At 46.3% G+C, this 18,237-nt stretch overlaps 1 protein-coding gene across 1 annotated transcript in view; it reads right to left on the bottom strand.

Moving 5' to 3' along the window:
* The window catches only part of SMG5 (SMG5 nonsense mediated mRNA decay factor), a 1,109,458-nt gene that overhangs the window by 955,100 nt on the left and 136,121 nt on the right, over window positions 1-18,237 (bottom strand). The window lies entirely within an intron of this gene.

Below are 18,237 nucleotides of genomic sequence, written 5' to 3'. Positions count from 1 at the left end.
CAATAGCCCCTCTGCGAATTTAGAAGTGCGCCAATAGCCCCTCATTGAAAGTTCCATTTAAAACTGCGCCCAATAGCCCCTCATTGAAAGTTCTATTTAGAAGTGTGCCCAATAGCCCCTCTGTGAATTTAGAAGTGTGCCCAATAGCCCCTCATTGAATGTTGCATTTAGAAGTGTGCCCAATAGCCCCTCATTGAAAGTTGAATTTAGAAGTGTGCCCAATAGCCCCCCTGTGAATCTAGAAGTGTTCACAATAGCCGCTCATCATAAGTTGAATTTAGAAGTGTGCCCAATAGCCGCTCGTTGAAAGTTCCATTTAGAAGTGTGCCCAATAGCCCCTCTATGAATTTAGAAGTGCGCCCAAGAGCCCGTCATTGAATGTTGCATTTAGAAGTGCTCAATAGCCCCTCATTGAATGTTGCATTTAGAAGTGCTCAATAGCCTCTCATTGAATGTTGCATTTAGAAGTGTGCCCAATAGCCCCTCATTGAAAGTTGAATTTAGAAGTGCGCCCAAGAGCCCCTCATTGAATGTTGCATTTAGAAGTGCTCAATAGCCCCTCATTGAATGTTGCATTTAGAAGTGCTCAATAGCCTCTCATTGAATGTTGCATTTAGAAGTGTGCCCAATAGCCCCTCATTGAAAGTTGAATTTAGAATTGTGCCCAATAGCCCCTCATTGAAAGTTGAATTTAGAAGTGTGCCCAATAGCCCCTCTGTGAATCTAGAAGTGTTCCCAATAGCCGCTCATTAAAAGTTGCATTTAGAAGTGTTCCCAATAGCCCCTCATTGAAAGTTGCATTTAGAAGTGTGCCCAATAGCCGCTCATTGAAAGTTGAATTTAAAAGTGTGCCCGATAGCCCCTCTGTGAATTCAGAAGTGCGCCCAATAGCCGTTTATGGAAAGTTGAATTTTGAAGTGTGCCCAATAGCCACTCTCTGAATTTAGAAGTGTCCCCAATAGCCCCTCATTGAAAGCTGCAATTAGAAGTGTGCCCAATAGCCCCTCTGTGAATCTAGAAGTGTTCCCAATAGCCGCTCATTGAAAGTTGAACTTTAAAGTGTGCCCAATAGCCCCTCTGTGAATCTAGAAGTGTGCCCAATAGCCCCGCATTGAAAGTTCTAAATTGAACTTTCAATGCGGGGCTATTGGGCGCACTTCTAAATTGAAGTGCGCCCAATAGCCGTTTATGGAAAGTTGAGTTTTTGAAGTGTGCCCAGTAGTCACTCATTGAAAGTTGCATTTAGAAGTGTGCCCAATAGCCCCTCTGCGAAAGCTGTATTTAGAAGTGTGCCCAATAGGCTCCTGTGAAAATTGTATTTAGAAGTGTGCCCAATACCCCTTCTGTGAAAAGTTGAATCTAGAAGTGTCCAATAGCTTCTAGGTTGAAGTTCGATTTAGAAGTGCATTTAGAAGATGAATTTAGAACTATACCCAATAGCTTCTAGGTGAAAGTTGAATTTAGAAGTGCATTTAGAAGTCGAATTTAGAAGTGTACCCAATAGCATCTCTGTGAAAGTTGAATTTAAAAGTGCGCCCAACAGCTTTTATGTGAAAGTTGAATTTACAAGTGTGCCCAATAGACTGTGTGAAAGTTGAATTTAGATGTGCGCCCAATAGCTTCTGAGGGAAAGTTAAATATAGAGGTGCGCCCAATAGCATCTCTGCGGAAGTGAACTTAGAAGTGTGTCCAATATCCTAATAGTCTAATACCGTGCCTGGTTGAACCGACTAATCTTCCTAATAACCTCGCTGTGCAAAGTTGATTTTAGATTCATGCCTAATACCCTCCCTGTATAAAGCCGAATTGTGAGAAGTGTGCCTATTAGCGTGCCCTAATGGAACTGACTAGTGTCCAGAATAGTCTCTCTGCGCTTAGTTCAATTTAGAAGTGTACACGACAGCATTGAGGTTAGAAGCGTGCCTAAATATCCCTTCTGCGCAAAGTCTAAGTTAGAAGTATACCTAATAGTATATCTGTGTAATCTAGAACTGTGCCTAATATCCCCTCTATACAAAATTGAATCTAGAGATAGACCTAATATCTCTATACAAAATTGAATCTAGAGGTAGACCTAATAGCATGTATGTGTACAGTTGAATCTAGAAGTGCACCTAATAGCCTAATATCTGAGTAATCTAGAATTTAGAACTGTACAGTTGAATCTAGAAGTGCACCTAATAGTCTAATATCTGTGTAATGTAGAATTTAGAACTGTGCCTAATAGTCTAACATCCCCTCTATACAGACCTAATATCTCTGTGTACAGTTGAATCTAGAAGTGTACCTAATAGTACCTAATAGCCTAATATCTCTGTACAGTCGAATCTAGAAGTGCACATAATAGTCTAATAGCATCTCTGTGCAAATTGAACTTGGAAGTGTGCCTAAAGCGTGCCCACTCTCCATTTAGAACTACAATTAGAAAGCCCTCCTAAATTCCACCTAAAAGCTCGTACCAAGCATGAGTACACCCACTCCACCAGAGTCTGTCGGAAACAACCACCGCGGACCACTCCCACTCCCCGATCTGCCTTCCCTCCAGTCCCCACCTTCCCAAATCATCCCACCATTCGTCAAATTCTTCACCATTCCCGTCTCCAAACACCAAGCCAGAGGGGCACGATGGCAAGCCAACCACCCCAAGACCACTCCTCCCCTCAACCCCACCACCATCCAGCCAACGTTAACCATGCCCGCTCCCCTCACTATCATACCAGGCACACCCCGCCCTGCAATCATCCACCTCCCGCCTTGCCCACAAACCCCCGCCACCTTCCCCCACCGACCGCACCCTTTCCCCTCCCTAAAAACTGCACGCCTAGCCCTAGCAAGAACCGAAGCCGCATCCCTCTCCCCCTCTGACCCTCCTACCCTCTCTCACACTCCAATCGCAACAAAGAAACTAAAGAGGAAACGCACCTGGCCCCCCTCAATCTCTCAGCACTCTTCGCCTCCCCTTTCTCGACCCACCACCTCATTCCCCCAATCACCTCCTTCCCCCGGGGCTTCACCCTTCCTGAAACCCCTCTCCCTCGATTTCTCATCAAGTGCAACTGAAACTCCTAGCCGCCCACACCCCACCTTCAAATCCCCCAAACCAAACCCAATCATCCTACCACATGCAGCCACCCAATCCCGCCAAAAGCCTGCCAATTTTTCTGCTCGCCCACTATTCCCATCGACCATCACCCACCCTACCCCTCTCCAGCTTCCACACTCTCCGCCACCACCCCCTTCCGCTCCAGCCCCAAGACCAACCTCGCCTACCAATGTGAACTGCATCCTATTTAATGCCCGATCCCTTGCAAAAAACAGACACTGCATCTTTAACCTCCTCGCCTCTGATGAACCAGACCTGGTTTTCATCACCGAAACTTGGTTCTCCGACGACTTCGCCCCAATCGCTAATGAAGCCTTCCCCACTGACTACTCCCTCATCCCGCTGAACCGTTCCTCCAGAGGAGGGGGGAGTAGCATTCGTCTTCAAATCTCTCTTCCATGCCTCAATCATCGACAACCAACCTTCCATTCCTTTCTGCAAATCTCTCCTCGTTAAACTATCCCTCTCCGCGTCGCTCTCACACAGCTTCCTAATAATCTACAGGCCCCCTGGCTACGATAGACAATTTGCAAACAACCTCTGCAACTCTATTGCCACCCTTCAACTAAACCATCCCAACCTCACCCTTCTTGGAGACTTCAACATATGGCTCGACATCCCCACCAACCCTCTGACACACTCTGGTTGACGGTTTAGATGCAATTAACCTCCAACCCCACATAAATGGCCCAACTCACTATAAAGGACACACTCTCGATGCCATCTTTAGCTCCAAAACCCGGATTCATTTAAACCCCCCCCACCCCTATCATATGGACCGATCACTTCATTCTCTCGTTCGCCATTCACTCACCCGACCCCCTTTCTGTACTCGAATCTGAACCTCTGAATCTACGCAAATGCTGGAAAAAAAAGTAATAATCGTCCCAGACCTAGCCGACGCACTCCTCCAGTCTCCACCACCTACCTGCCAGCTCAAGAAACAACTAATCCCTGATGCCTTTGACTCACGCATCTCTGATACGGCTCACACCCCCTTGCAAACCATCAACCCGCCGTGGCCTCTTCCCCAGATGGTTCACCCCCGAGTTGAAGACCACTAAACAACTGTATAAATCCCTAGAACGCAAATGGCAGAAAGACAAAACCCGGAGAGCAGGGCAATCTTGGCCCGACACCTTTACCAGTACAAGGCCAAAATCCGGAAAGCAAAAAAAGCCCCCTACAACTCCCGAATCCTAAACTGCAAAAACCCAGGTAACGAACTCCACAAAATCATCTCCAAATTCACCAAACCGGCTTGCACCACGACTGTCCCGACCCCCTCACAATCTCTGTGCGACTCACTCTCCCTCCACTTTTACACCACGGCTCTCGAAAGAACAAATACTCTAACCACCAAACTGGCTCGCTTACATGCAGCTGCCAATTCTCCCCCCATACCGGCCAGCCCACCAGCCACGACCACTACGCAACCAACGTTCGAATCCTTTAGTCCAATATCAGCAGAGCAATTTCTCAAACCTCTTTCTGCCCGCAAACCATCTGGATCTCCGCTGGATCCTTGCCCAGCCACAACCCTCAAAGAAATGTTCGCTTCCACCTGCGCAGGAGAACACGCAAGATCCATCATAAATACTCCTTATCCTCTGGTATCTTTCCCGACGCATTGAAAATGGTTCATATCAAACCTCTAATTAAAAAACCTTTGCTCGACCCCCTCGAGCCCAAAAACTACCGCCCCATCTCAAACACCAGGTTCCTTGCCAAAATCATTGACCGAACCGCCTACTCCCAACTAAATGCCTTTGTCGAAACCAACAACCTCCTTGATCCCGCACAATCAGGTTTCAGAGCCCGTCACGGAACAGAAACCACCCTAACCCCAATCTGGGATGACCTTAAAATGACAGCAGACTCAGCGGGATGCGCCGCACTTATCCTTCTTGACCTATCTTGACCTATCCGCCGCCTTTGACACAATCAATCACTCAATCCTCCTAGACCGCCTGCTCTCCCTAGGAATCTGTGGAACCGCTCTTAAATGGATAGCTTCATTTCTCAAAGATAGGTACCAAATAACAACACTCCCCACCTATATCTCCCAAGCCAGACCAGTCGACACTGGAGTCCCACAAGGAGCATGCCTATCCGCCCTCCTATTCAATCTCTACTTAATCACCCTCCCACCGATAATTTGTTCACACAACTAATTCTAAAACTTCTGAACTCAACACCCAACTCCCGACCTGACCTGGCCTCCTGCCTCCTTGACATAGAACTCTGGATGTCCCAAAGCCACCTCTTGTTAAACCCCTCCAAAACGGAAATCATGATATGTGGCAACGCAGAACTTCTTCCGCACCCGCTTCCCTGGCCATCCGCCATGGGCAACTCAGTGAAAAATCTTGGATACACCCTTGACTCTGACCTAACACTCTCGCGCCAAGTCAACAACGTCTCAAAGTCCTGCCACTACCACCTTAAAACCCTTATGCACATCTTTCCATATCTCTCCTTTCCCAACAGACTCTCCGCAGTCCAATCAATCATTATATCAAGACTGGACTACGCAAACCCCCTATACCTCGGAGTCCATGAGTACCAACTGAATAAACTCCAAAGGGCACAAAATGCGGCTGCCAAAACTACTACTTGCGCTCGGCCCGAGAGACCACATCTCCCCAGCCCTTAAGACGCTGCACTGGCTTCCAGTAGCCCGAAGGGTGACCGTCCAAACCTTATGGATCTCCCATCGAGCATTGCATAAAACTGGACCTCAATATCTCTAAGACAAGCTAAAACCCTACCACCCCCCCACCTCGCACCCTAAAATCAAGCTCAGCCGGCCCCCTAGTCATACCTAAGAAACTCAGTCAGGTTAGGCGGTTCATCATTCTCAACCTTGGCCCCCATGCTGTGGAACTCACTCCCACCCCACATCCGCCTAACTGAGGATTTAGCGTCCTTCTGCAAACTGCTGAAAACCTGGCTCTTCCCCTAAAGCCAACCGGTACTAAACTAGCCCAATCAGCATCTCAATGACACCAATCCAACAAACTACCTGATGCAAGAAATTGACAGCTAATTAACCCCTAATATAAACTAGAAGGACAAATAGAATTAAACGAACAAAGTAGATCAAAGCAGCGAAATGGTTAGTAAGAGTAAATCATATGGAATCAATAACGAGAATTAAACTGCTAAAATTGACAGAAGGCAGGTGGAGTGAAAGAAGTGAATGACGTGGATGAAACAGTTAGAATGGATGAAGCAGGCAGAACAGATGAATGCGCTGAGTGGAAGAACAAATAACTATATAGTTCGAATAAGTGTGGAAATCGAATGAATATGTAGATCGGATGAGTGTATAGAACTGATAAACATGTTTAACGGATGAGTATGTAGAGCGGGCGAGCGTGTATCGCAGATGAGTCCGCAAATACAGAGAAGCGAGTAGAACGCAGGAATGCGTAAACCGCACGAGTGTGTAGAACAGATGAGTATGTAGAGTGCACAAATGTGGATAGCGGATGAATACGGAAGTGCTATGAGTGTGTAGATAACCGGAGCAGATGCATGTGCAAACCAGACGAGTGTACAGGGCGGACGAGTGTACAGGGCGGACGGATGGACGGAGCGGACGAGTGTAGAAAGCGGATGGATGGACGGAGCGGAGGGGTGTATGGAGAGGGTAGGTGTATGAAGCAAATGAATATATGGAGAGGATGAGTGCGCATGGCAGACGAGGGTATAGAACAGATGAGTATGAGTTGAAGTTATAGAACAGGATATTACTGTTGGATGCATGAAGGGGGCGAGTGCGCAGAGAGGGCGAGTGCGCAGAGGGGGCGAGTGCGTAAATTTCAGAGCAGCGAGTAGAATGCAGGAATGCGCAAACCAGACGAATGTGCAGAACGGATAAGCATAAACCGGATGAGTATGTAGAGCCCACGGGAATGGATAGCAGATGAATAAGGAAGTGCGGAGAGTGTGTAGATCATCAGAGCAGATGAATATACAGACCTAGCGAAACTATAGAATGAATGAGTGTATAGAGCACTTAAGTGCATGGAGCGGACCAGTGCATGGAGCGGACCAGTGCATGGAGCGGACCAGTGCATGGAGCGGACCAGTGCATGGTGCGGACCAGTGCATGGAGCGGACCAGTGCATGGAGCGGACCAGTGCATGGAGCGGATAGGTGGATAGAGCGGAGCAGACTAGTGCACGCGGGGTGGACCGGAGTATATTATACCAGACTGGGGTGCACGGAGTGGATATGTGTGCATGCTACGGACTGGAGCGCATAGAATGGGGCGTACATAGTATGGTTCGGAATGCAGAGAACGCTGAAAGAGCATATAACCCATCATATCACACCACCACGCTTACTCTCTTTTACATCACCACTCAACTAGAACACAGAGATACTAAGACACCATTCGGTATAACTGTTCTCATACCAACATCCGCCGCTTACTCCACATCACTCTGAACAAACACTGCTGGTTTCACACCCCCAGCCAGGCATTCTCCTCAGGCCTAACGCAGCCACAACCGCACAACCACCACACCTACCGCTAAGAAGCAGCTATTACACGAATACCGCATGAGCTGCACACATACCCGGTGCTCACATGCACCTTTGACCCTCTCTACTCCCTCTACTGATCTGAACTTCGGTTCCCAAGGGCGTTCAACCTACCAGCGCCTTCAGACCATACTAATGGTATATAAGGCGCTATATAAGTGCAAAATAAAACACATGCCGGTCAGCCTCATTGGAGAGCTGGGCCCCCGCTACTCTTAAAAGATACTCCAACTCATGGAACACCTGGAGGATCTGGTGCCAAGACAAAGGATTACATCCAGTTTCAGCACCTATAGAGGAAATTCCAAATGTTCGTAGCATCCCTAGTGGAAAGAGGTCTCGTCTACAGGACAGTTAATGCCTACCGCTCTGCTGTCTCAGCAGGCCACGACCTCTTACAAGGGATCCCAGCAGGAGAGCATCAACTTGTTTGCAGACTACTCAAAAGGTTTTAGACTGACGGTGCCGCCTCCGTCCCGCTACAGCAAGCTTTGGGACATTAAAGTGCTGAATCTCTTCTTATCTTGGCCAGATAATGAGGAATTATCCTGCACTGCTCTATCCGGCAAACTCACTACACTGCTCTGTCTCATCTCCTGCAGGAGAGTTTCTGACGTCAGAGCCATCAATCTAGCGGGCAGAACCTTCCCCCCCCACCCCCAATGGCATTGTGTTCCATATACATAGGAGGACGAAGTGCAACTCAAGAGTGATTTCTTACCCTGCTTTTAAGGACCAGCCCAAGCTCAGATGCATGAAGGCCTACAAAGAGGTTACGGCTCCTCTTAGAGTCTCTAACGGGCAGCTATTAATAGCTTTCCGCAAACCCCATAAAGCAGTTTCCGCTCCAACCCTTGCACGCTGGTTGCGGTGGACTTTAATTCATGCAGGAATAGATACCATGCACTTCGGAGCCCACTCCGTGAGAGGAGCCATGGCTTCCAAGGCATTCCAGGTCGGAATCCGACTGGAAGATATCATGAGAATGGCGGACTGGGCAAGTGAATCCATATTCAAGCAATTCTACCTGAAACCGGTAGAACAGCTGGCATCCATTGTGGTAAGTAAGCTTTAAACAAGCATAAAGTGAGCCTCCGTTCTGGACATAGAATAAAGATTTTCAATAATAATTTACTAGAAAGTCTTAATTCTATTAAAGACACGGAGGCGAGCATTATCCCACTCGGCGAGAAATTAAGAATGTATCAAGCTTATATCACATCACTTTTGAATGCATGATTGTTCCTCAAAATAACACAATTTATTTCTCTCCCAACCCTCTAAGGGAACTAGGGTTGTGATATACATGAAGTAACTTGAGTTCTCTCTATCTCTCTCTCTCTCTCTCTCTCTCTCTCTCTCTCTCTCTAGACAGTGTCAACAGACAAGTCCACCCAATCCACCGCACGTTTCTATCTTCTGCTATGAGATGGCTTCAGTTCCAATTCTTCTATCGGCCAAGTTCGCTGCCTCGAAAGAGGAAGTTGCATCATGCTCATGACTGTTTATGTGGGGACTCAGCCACTCATTGGAGGACCCAGGTCACGTGTTGGTGGCCTCGAAAATAACTTTCCACAAGCCTTTTGGGAAATGGAGTTTAATGTTGTTTCAAGGATTTAAGGACATATGAGTTTTTTTCTACTTGTTATGTTGGTCATATGTTTTTCTAGTGCACCTTTCTCTATGCATATATTTGTATATTTATAAAGCGCCTTACGCCAAAGCGCTGTACATGGAACAATACATAAAACATGAACGATATAACAGTGAAGCAATTACAGTGTGAATCAATCAAGCAATAAAATAGTGAGAAGAGCAATTAACTGAGAAGGATAGGGAGGACAGGGAGAGGGGGAAGGAGGAGGAATGGGGAGGGTGGAGGAGGGAAGGTAGAAGGGAGCGGAGAAAGTTGGGGAAAAGAGTGAGTAAGGGGGGAGTAGAAAGGGGGAGAGGTTTCAAGGCAGAGAATGGAGAAGGAGAGATTTAAGGGAAGTGCAGAATGAAGTGAAGGAAGAACGGATATCAAGAGGAAGGGAGTTCCAGTGTAGAGGTGCTAAGAGCTTGAAGGAGCGAAAAAGGGAGGAGGCACAGGGGGGTGGGGGTGAAGTGAGGAGGAAATGGTCAGCGAAACGAAGGGAACGGGGGGGGTGGAGTAGAAGGAGAGAAGGGCAGAGAGATAAGGGGGGCAAGACCATGGAGAGATTTGAAGACAAGGCAGAGAAATTGGAATTTAAGTTGGGAGTGAAAGGGAAGCCAGCCAAGGTAGGAGAGAGGTAGAGATGGAGTCACAGGAGGTGAGGAGACAGAGGGTGCGAACAGCAGAGTGGTAGATGGATTTAAGAGGGGCAAGGTGAGAAGTAGGAAGTCCGAAGAGTAAGGAAGAGCAGTAGAAGAGGCGGGAGAAGATGAGGGAGGAGATTAAGAGTTTAGTGGCGTGGAAAGAGGGGCAGATTTTGCGAATGTTGAAGAGGTGGAAGCGACAGGTGCGAGAAGTGAGGGAGATGTGCTGGGAGAAGGAGAGAGAGGAGTTGAAGAGGACACCTAAGTTACAAGCTTGAAGAGAGATAGGAAGGTTGGAGGGAATGAAGTGAATGAAAGGGGGAGGAGGGGGAAGAGAGTTAGAGGGAAAGAATAGCACTTCTGTTTTGTCTGGAGAGAGCGAGAGAGAGCGGGAGAGAGCGAGAGAGAGCGAGAGAGAGCGAGAGAGAGCGAGAGAGAGCGAGAGAGAGCGAGAGAGAGCGAGAGAGAGCATCCAGTTCTTAATGGCAGTAAGGCAGGAAGAGAGTTGTAGGTGGAGAACGAGGAAGAGTTGAGTGTCGTCAGCGTAGAAGTGGTGGAAGATGCCAAACGAGGAGATAACAGGAGCAATGAGGGAGGTGAAGAGAAGAGGAAAGGGCCTAGTACAGAGCCTTGGGGTACGCCACAATCAAGAGGATAGTTGTTATGTTATTTGGTACTCAGGTGCACTGTAAGAAAAAAATATATTGCTGCTGAGCTTTTTCTTTATATATTTAAATAAAGAAAGAGAAGCAGAATGCTCGCCTCGGTGTCTTTAATAGAAGACTTTCTAGTGAGTTATTATTGAAAATCTTTATTCTACATTCAATTTGAAGTATCCAGAGCAATGAGGTGAGATATTTCTCAGGTCTATCCTCGATTTGTGACACCACCCATGAAAGCATTCCTCCGTCTCAAATCACATTACAAGGGTCCTAATGCGCTTAGACCTGGGGGAAAATGGCAGTGATGGGGCTGTGGTGAGGTGGTGGTCTAGGCCATATTTGTGCCAATATGTATTTTAACTGTCATTTTCAATATGTTTTTGTGCCAATATCTTTAAGAAGGTAAATTAACATGTATTGCAAGAATCTAGAAAGAAATCAACAGAGCCCACGGAACGCTTTCCTGTTAGTATTACTTGGTCAGTGGTGACTCCAACATCAGACCTTTATAATACACCAGGCAGGTGGTAAACAAGCTATAGTGATTTGATCAATATGCAACCTTCTGGTGAGTGTGTGTTGGCTATGACATTTTGACAAAAAAAACACAATGACATGGGCTTTCAGACCCCTCAACATTTCTCCCTTTAATGGGATAAAGAGATCAAAACAAACTTATGACTGATTGCAGCGAGGGGTCATGATGCCTCTGCCATGTAGTTCCAAAATAATGCAGATCAAGGCCGATTTTCAAAGCGATGACCTGTGACTCAGCAGCAAACTCATTGCTCAAACTGTGCATTTTAACACTTCCACTAGTCACTTTCATTCAAGGCGATCAATGAGTGAGCGCCATGAAAGACCAAATCTGCAGCCGCCTTAGATTCCTGGAGGATCAGCTAAAAATGTGCAGAGACAAGTTTCAAAATGCTGACAATTTATGACCTTTAAGAAAATATTTGTTAAGATTAGTTAACTCCACCTGCTAAAACGCGATAACCATGATATACCGTCATTTGGCACGAAGGTTATACCGCCATAAAACCAATACCGTGACACCCCTAAAAAGGAGATTCTCAATGCAAATTAACAGTTTAATATTTTAATTTAGTCACGAGGTTAGAATAAACCAATAGTTAGAAAAATGTATGGAATCACCTATAGTACAAATGTCAAATCAGAAGCCTGGAACACGTGAATAAGTCATAACATTTGTCGTCTGTTCTCTTTCGCTTCTGTAATTTGCTATAAAAATCGGCCATCTTATGTTTTGTAGTCTAATGTTTTTTTAAAGGATTCCCTGCCTAGGCTGTTACAAAACATTTTTGTTTTTCTCATCTCCATTTGTGGCTCTTTTTGATTGATTTTTAATACTTGAAGCAGGACTTGCCTTACAGACATGGTGTACGAAGGTCCAAAGTACCCACTCGGATAAATTTGCCCCGCTTTCCAAAAGAAATCCTACAGAAGCCAGTCACAACCATCCCCAACAGCTATCTTCTTCAAACCTTGCACATCCCAACAGCCGCTCAAAACAACCTCCACTTTTGCTTTAACAACATCTCTGAGGACGAAGTGAGCTCCTTAATCAAAGGTCTGAAGCCCTCCAGATGCAAAGGTGGCGTTTGCCCTGCCACCTTCATTAAGGACTGTGCAGAAATCCTAGTCGCTTTCATCACCACCTTTATGAACTCCTCCTTCACATCCTGCCGAGTCCCCATTAGCCTGAAGGAAGCCTGGGTACTTCCGCTGCTAAAGAAACCTTCTCTTGACCCCACCAACCCCATGAATTATCGACCTATCGCAACAGTCTCCTTCCTCTTGAAGTTTCTGGACAGAGCAGCTTATATCCAAATTCAGCATTATCTGGAGTCCAATCTCATACTGGGGATCTGACAATCAGGGTTCCGCCCAGGTCACGGCACAGAATCTGCCCTGCTGGACCTAAACAACCAGCTAGATGAAAATCAAGGACAGGGAAATCATCCTACTACTTCTGGGCCTCCGCAACTTACGACCTTGTGAACCATGAAATACCCTGCCTTCACCGGACCTCTGTGGCCAACTTTTCACAAGATGCAACCAGCTGGGCCGCTCATTTTCTGAAAGACAGAACTATCAGAGTCTTTGCTGACAATGCAAGAGCCACCCAGCTCTTGCATAGATCTCCTGCAGTGTGCCCCAAGGCTTGTACGTCTCCCCCACACTTTAAAACATCTAGACGCAGCCACTTTTTGCCCTCCTAGACTCATTGGGTATCTCCTACACCAGGGTTGTCCAACATGCGGCCCGAGGGCCGCAATGCGGCCCTCCAAGCCATTTTATGTGGCCCTCAAAGCCCAAGAGCACAAACAAAGCATTAGGGTTACTTTTGTACGTTTTATATTTATTTTATACGCAGCGAGCGTTGTGGCTGCAGTTGCAGGGTAGGAATTGTAGTCCATACACATTAAGATTTCCATTGGCTAAGAAACAGCCCATTGATATACTGTTACCATGCAAGGCATGTTGTAGTAGTGGAAATAAATAAAATAAATAACTGCCTTGCATGGTAACAGTATTTCCATTGGCTGTTTCTCAGCCGATGGAAATCATAATCACGTAATGTATGTGGGTGGAGTGACGGGCACAAAGCGCCACCTTCACACATCTGCATTGCCGAGCCCAGGGCAGAGCCTGCGTGAGGCAGCAGCTCAGCCCAGCCCAGGTTCACAGTGCTACGTGCGGTGCACACCGAGGCCTAGTTCTCCTTGCCTCCAGCAGTGGGAAGTACTGCCTGCCATTTTTTCCGACGTATGTTTGCGGCATGCAGTGCTTTTGAGCCTCCGAGATACTGCTGGCCAGATTCACCGAAACATAAGTATCTGGCCAGCAGTATCTCGAAGGCTCAAAAGCAGCGTGGGCTGCCTTAATGTTTGAACATTCCGCCTCTGGAGAGAGGGTACAATTTGCATCATTTTTTGAAAAAACCTCCCCCTTGGGTACTGTTCAAATTGGGTCACAAAAGGAATGAGATCCCACATGATTTTACCGCATGTGGGAATTAATTCCTTGCCAAAATAGCTAGGCAACACAATCACGCCATCCACATCTGGAAAAGCAGCACGACGGGTAAAATGCCTGGGGCTCTATAGAGTTTTTGTTTTTCAACTGACAAGTGCTAACCTGGACGGGGCAAATCAGCCCTTGGGAGGTGTCCGTGCACCTGTCGGAGGAAGGCCAGCTGCAGGAGGGAATTTTCTGAGCGCATTACACCATAGCCCACCAGATAAAGAGATAAGCTGCCATATGTATTGGGCACACTGCACAGGCAGCCTCAATCATTAACACCGAAGTAATGAATGTGTATTACAGAGATAAGCTGCCATATGTAATGGGCACACTGCATATGCTCAGGCAGCATCAATCATGCTTTGTAAAGGGCAATGTTGGCCTAAATTGAGAACAGCCAGAATAGACATGTTGCTACAGAGGCATATTTTGGGCACAACCAGCATGCCAATGTGTTACATCAGTGACAGTGCTGTCTTACACTGTGGACGCATTGAACATTAAAATGTATTGTGTTGTAAAGTGTTCTAGTCTGCTGTTGGTGACATGGAATTTTCATGTTCCCCTTCAGAACTGATTATAAACTTATGGCTTTTTGGTCAGTTTTTCTGCTGTAAAATGCACCATTTCAACCCCATATTTGAAAAAAAATTCTTAGAGGTCGAACCCCCCCAAACCCTCCCTAGATCCTTATAGCTCCCTATGCTCAGTCGCCCCCACTATTTCAGGAAAATTTGAACACATACACACTGAAAAAAAAATCAATAGCAAAGCAACTGACCTCTGATTGTTTGATGGAGGGGCTTCCTTAGATACTCACTGCCCCTGACACCAAATGCTATCTTTGGGACTGCATGGCGCATCACTGCCTGTGATGCTATTATGTCAAAGGTCACACAGTATTGCTTTTTAATATATTGCTTTGGGTGAGGTTGTTGACCTTTGGCTCACCGGCCCACTGGTTGGCAAAAAGTGAATGCTTTGGCCCCACATTCAAAAAGGTTGGAGAAGCCTGTCCTACACCAACTACACCAAAGATACCCAGAGTCTCTCCCCCTCGCTGGCAAATACCACCAAGACTCAGAAGCTAAACTATCCATTACATCATTCAAACTTGGATGGCCACAAACTTCCTTTGCCGTAACGAAGAAAAAACGAACTTATTCATCGTAGGGCTGCCCACTGTCAACCTCAGCCAGCAATACGTGTCTTACCATCAATAGCATCAACATCCCCGTCTCCCAGTCAGTAAAAACCCTGGGAGTCCACCTAGACACCTCTCTCTCCCTCCCTCACACGCCAGGTCAATGCCATCTCTTCCTTGGCAACCCACAGCATTAAAGTCATTAATGTCTGCCGGCCATTCCTGGACAACAGCTGCCTCGCCATTGACAGTTCAGTCATTGGCGCAAGACTTGCTATTGTAAAGCATTATTCGCTGGCACCTCCAAGCAGAACATTCGCAAGTTGCAAGTGATCCAATATAACGCTATCCATTCAGCATTAAACATTCCTGTGCGAGATCACAACCACAGCTAGACAAACGGCCCATTGGCTCCCGATACAAGAAATAATTATTTTCAAATTCTTGTTCAGAACTTCATGAGAGCCCCGTCTACAAGACCAACCAGAACAACCTATTCCAACAGACTAATTCTACCCAAATTCAGACTGTCAAGAGCAGGCCGCGCCAGGTTCCCATTCATTGCAGCACAACTGTGGAGCATACTGCCCCCTTCACTGAGAGTGGAACCATCGTACTGAACCTTCCGTGAACTACTGAAAACCTGGCTTTTCACATAGTGCACCATGACATGTTTCCATTCAAATGGAAACTTTCTTCATTGAAACACTTTATTCTAAGGTTTTTTGTATATTGTCTTTCTTTTGCAATGTGCGCAATATAAATCTAAGAATAAATAGTGATTTGTGGTAGTGGGTAAAAGAAAGGTCTTCCTTTGACCATATTGCCTGATGACCACCAAAGAATACTCTTGTGTTCTGTCTGCGAGACTACCACTAGCTCATCCCACTGGCAGGTATTTTGTGGCCATTGCTCTGTAAGCCAATGTTGTATTGTGCACATTTTGCAACCTGCACAGGGTATTTTGAAGAAACAGGATGCCATCATGCCTAGAATCCTCATTACTTCCCCAGGCAGTTATGAACTGACCCACTTTGAACTGTGGAATGAGTGCTTGCAGTGCCTGTACACTTTCTGGTGTAGGATAGGCAGCTGCTGAAAGAGTTATTTCCCCCAAGGAAGACTTTGCATGGTACTAGCTGGACGTTCTCGCTTATTGAGAATCCAAGTCTCTGTAATAAATCCACAGTGTGTTTTGTGTGCATTAGACACTCCTGTGCCTAAACCAGTCTTCTATACAAGGATACGCTGGAATTACCTTGCGGGGTAGGTGTGCTACGACTGCAAGCCCCTTGGTGAATACACAAGGTGAAACCGCAATTCCAAAACGTAGCACCTTGAATTGGTAATTATTGTTCTGTATTTTGAATGAGAGGTACTTTCAATGACTTGAGAACATTAAAATATGAAGGTTTTTCATATCTTATGTGGTCATAAATTTCCTCTTTTTAGGAGGGGTATGATCTCCTGTAGGGTCGTCATTCTGAAACTTTGTGGTCTTACATACTTGTTTGCAGGTCTTAGATCCAACGCTCATCTCATAGTTTTATCTTTTGTGGGAGCCAGAAAACACTATTCCCGTGCTTACCTATTCTCTTGGTAGGTAGTTCCATCGCTCCTTTTCAGGAAGAGTGCCTGGATCTCGTCCTGCAGAAGGTTAATATGCTGTTGGGCTACTGGTCTTTCTCTGGGCGGATGGGTGTGTGATGTAGTAAACCTTTTTTACTGTGCTCAACACCCACATGTCTGAAGTCATTGCCTCCCATGTGTGGATGTAAAATGTTATGTGGCCTACTGGAGTTGCATGGGAGGGGAACTTAACTGGACAGTTGTTTTGTGACAGACGATGCACCCCTCGAGGCCGCTTCTCTACCACATGCCCGACCTCTGCAAGGTTGTTGCACGCTTTGTGGAAAACTGCTTTGGTAACTAGAGGTACCTTACAGGAAGTGTGAATGTCGTGCTGGTTGACAAGGCTGGGCCTGAATGGACCATGTGCTGGCTAAAGACCCCAGTGTTGAGAAATGCTACTGGTTTTCTGCCGTAGACTTTATAGCAGTGTGTTCCTTTTTCACCTTCTCTACAGCCTCTACTGCCACTTCAAACAGTTAGCCTCAACATGTTTGTCTAGCAGATTACTATTCTGTTAATGCATAAGAATGATCCAATGCAGAAAACACTGCTCCCAAATTTACGAGATGGCTGGAAACAATGAGCACATGTGAGCAAAGGGCAAACTATTTCGCTTGAACGCTCCCAGTCAGTAGCCGCCCATTTGACTAGTTGCCCCCGTTCCGCCAATACTGTGCGGATGCACCACAAGAGTGCACAAACGCCCGAAGAAACTGCATCAATAAATATGGCACCCAAGGACGGGGAAACACCCCGCCAATCCCAGTCTGGGACTGTGCACTGGCAATCTGAGACGGACTATGATCGGGGCCTCCGTTTGACAATCAACTCTTGAAGAGATGGCTGCCAATGTCCCTGAAAGATACCAATAAAGTGTTACTACCCGGGGCATAAAGAAATGTGTACTTGCAGCAACCACATGGTGGCGTTAAAAGGATACGATACTGACAGATGTAACACCATGTTTGGAACTGCTGTGAGCCAGGGGGGTAGGTTACTGGGGGAACATGTATAGGTATTTATTTTTTCGTTTGAAAATCAATAAAGAAAGTTTTTTTTTTTTTTAAATGCACCAATGCAGGAAGGACGACTTTAAAGTTTACAGGTAAAATGCTGGGCTGCAGTCACTGATGACTCATTGATGGCGTAGAACAGCTGTCCTATACCGGATTATGCAATAGCCAGGATGCGCAGACAATGGTCCATCACTGAGGGTCAGGTAGGCATGGAGTTCCTCGGAGTCCCATGGGTCTATTTTGTTAATGTTCCTTTGATTAAGAGGTCTTTTGTAACACTAGGCCTCTAGCACTACAAATTACTGGCAGTTGGTCTTCTCGTCTCTTGCCTTTTCATAGGAGGTTGTGCAGAACAAATAAGTCATCTAGGAACAGGTATTTTGGAGAGTTGCGATCTTGCTTTTCCATCCAGGAAAGGGGGAAAAAAAATCGCTGCTTTGGTCGTTGCAAAGGCTTTAATGTGCAGATCCTACCAGCACTTCTTCATGTAGATCCCGGGCATCTTCAGCAGCACAGATTCAATATGGTTCTCGTCAGCTTGTATGGTTCAGAACTTGCCCCAGCAATTGACAATGTGTGTGCCAAGTCCCCTATCTTATGGGAATATTGGAAGCAGAATATTCACTCGGCCTTCAACCGCATATTGCATCCTTTAAAACATTTGGCAGCCATTCTATCATTTGTGGACACTGTGCTAAAATGTTTCTGGGAAAACCCACAGAATGCGGACAGAGCTTTGATTCCATGACTTCTGAATAATATACTGGTACTGCGTGCCCACTTCCGGAGGTCAAA

This window comes from Ambystoma mexicanum, chromosome 1p (genome assembly GCF_040938575.1).
Source record: "Ambystoma mexicanum isolate Mex_15411 chromosome 1p, UKY_AmexF1_1, whole genome shotgun sequence".
Classification (NCBI taxonomy): Eukaryota; Metazoa; Chordata; class Amphibia; order Caudata; family Ambystomatidae; genus Ambystoma; species Ambystoma mexicanum.
This window is presented reverse-complemented; position numbering and strand designations above follow the sequence as displayed.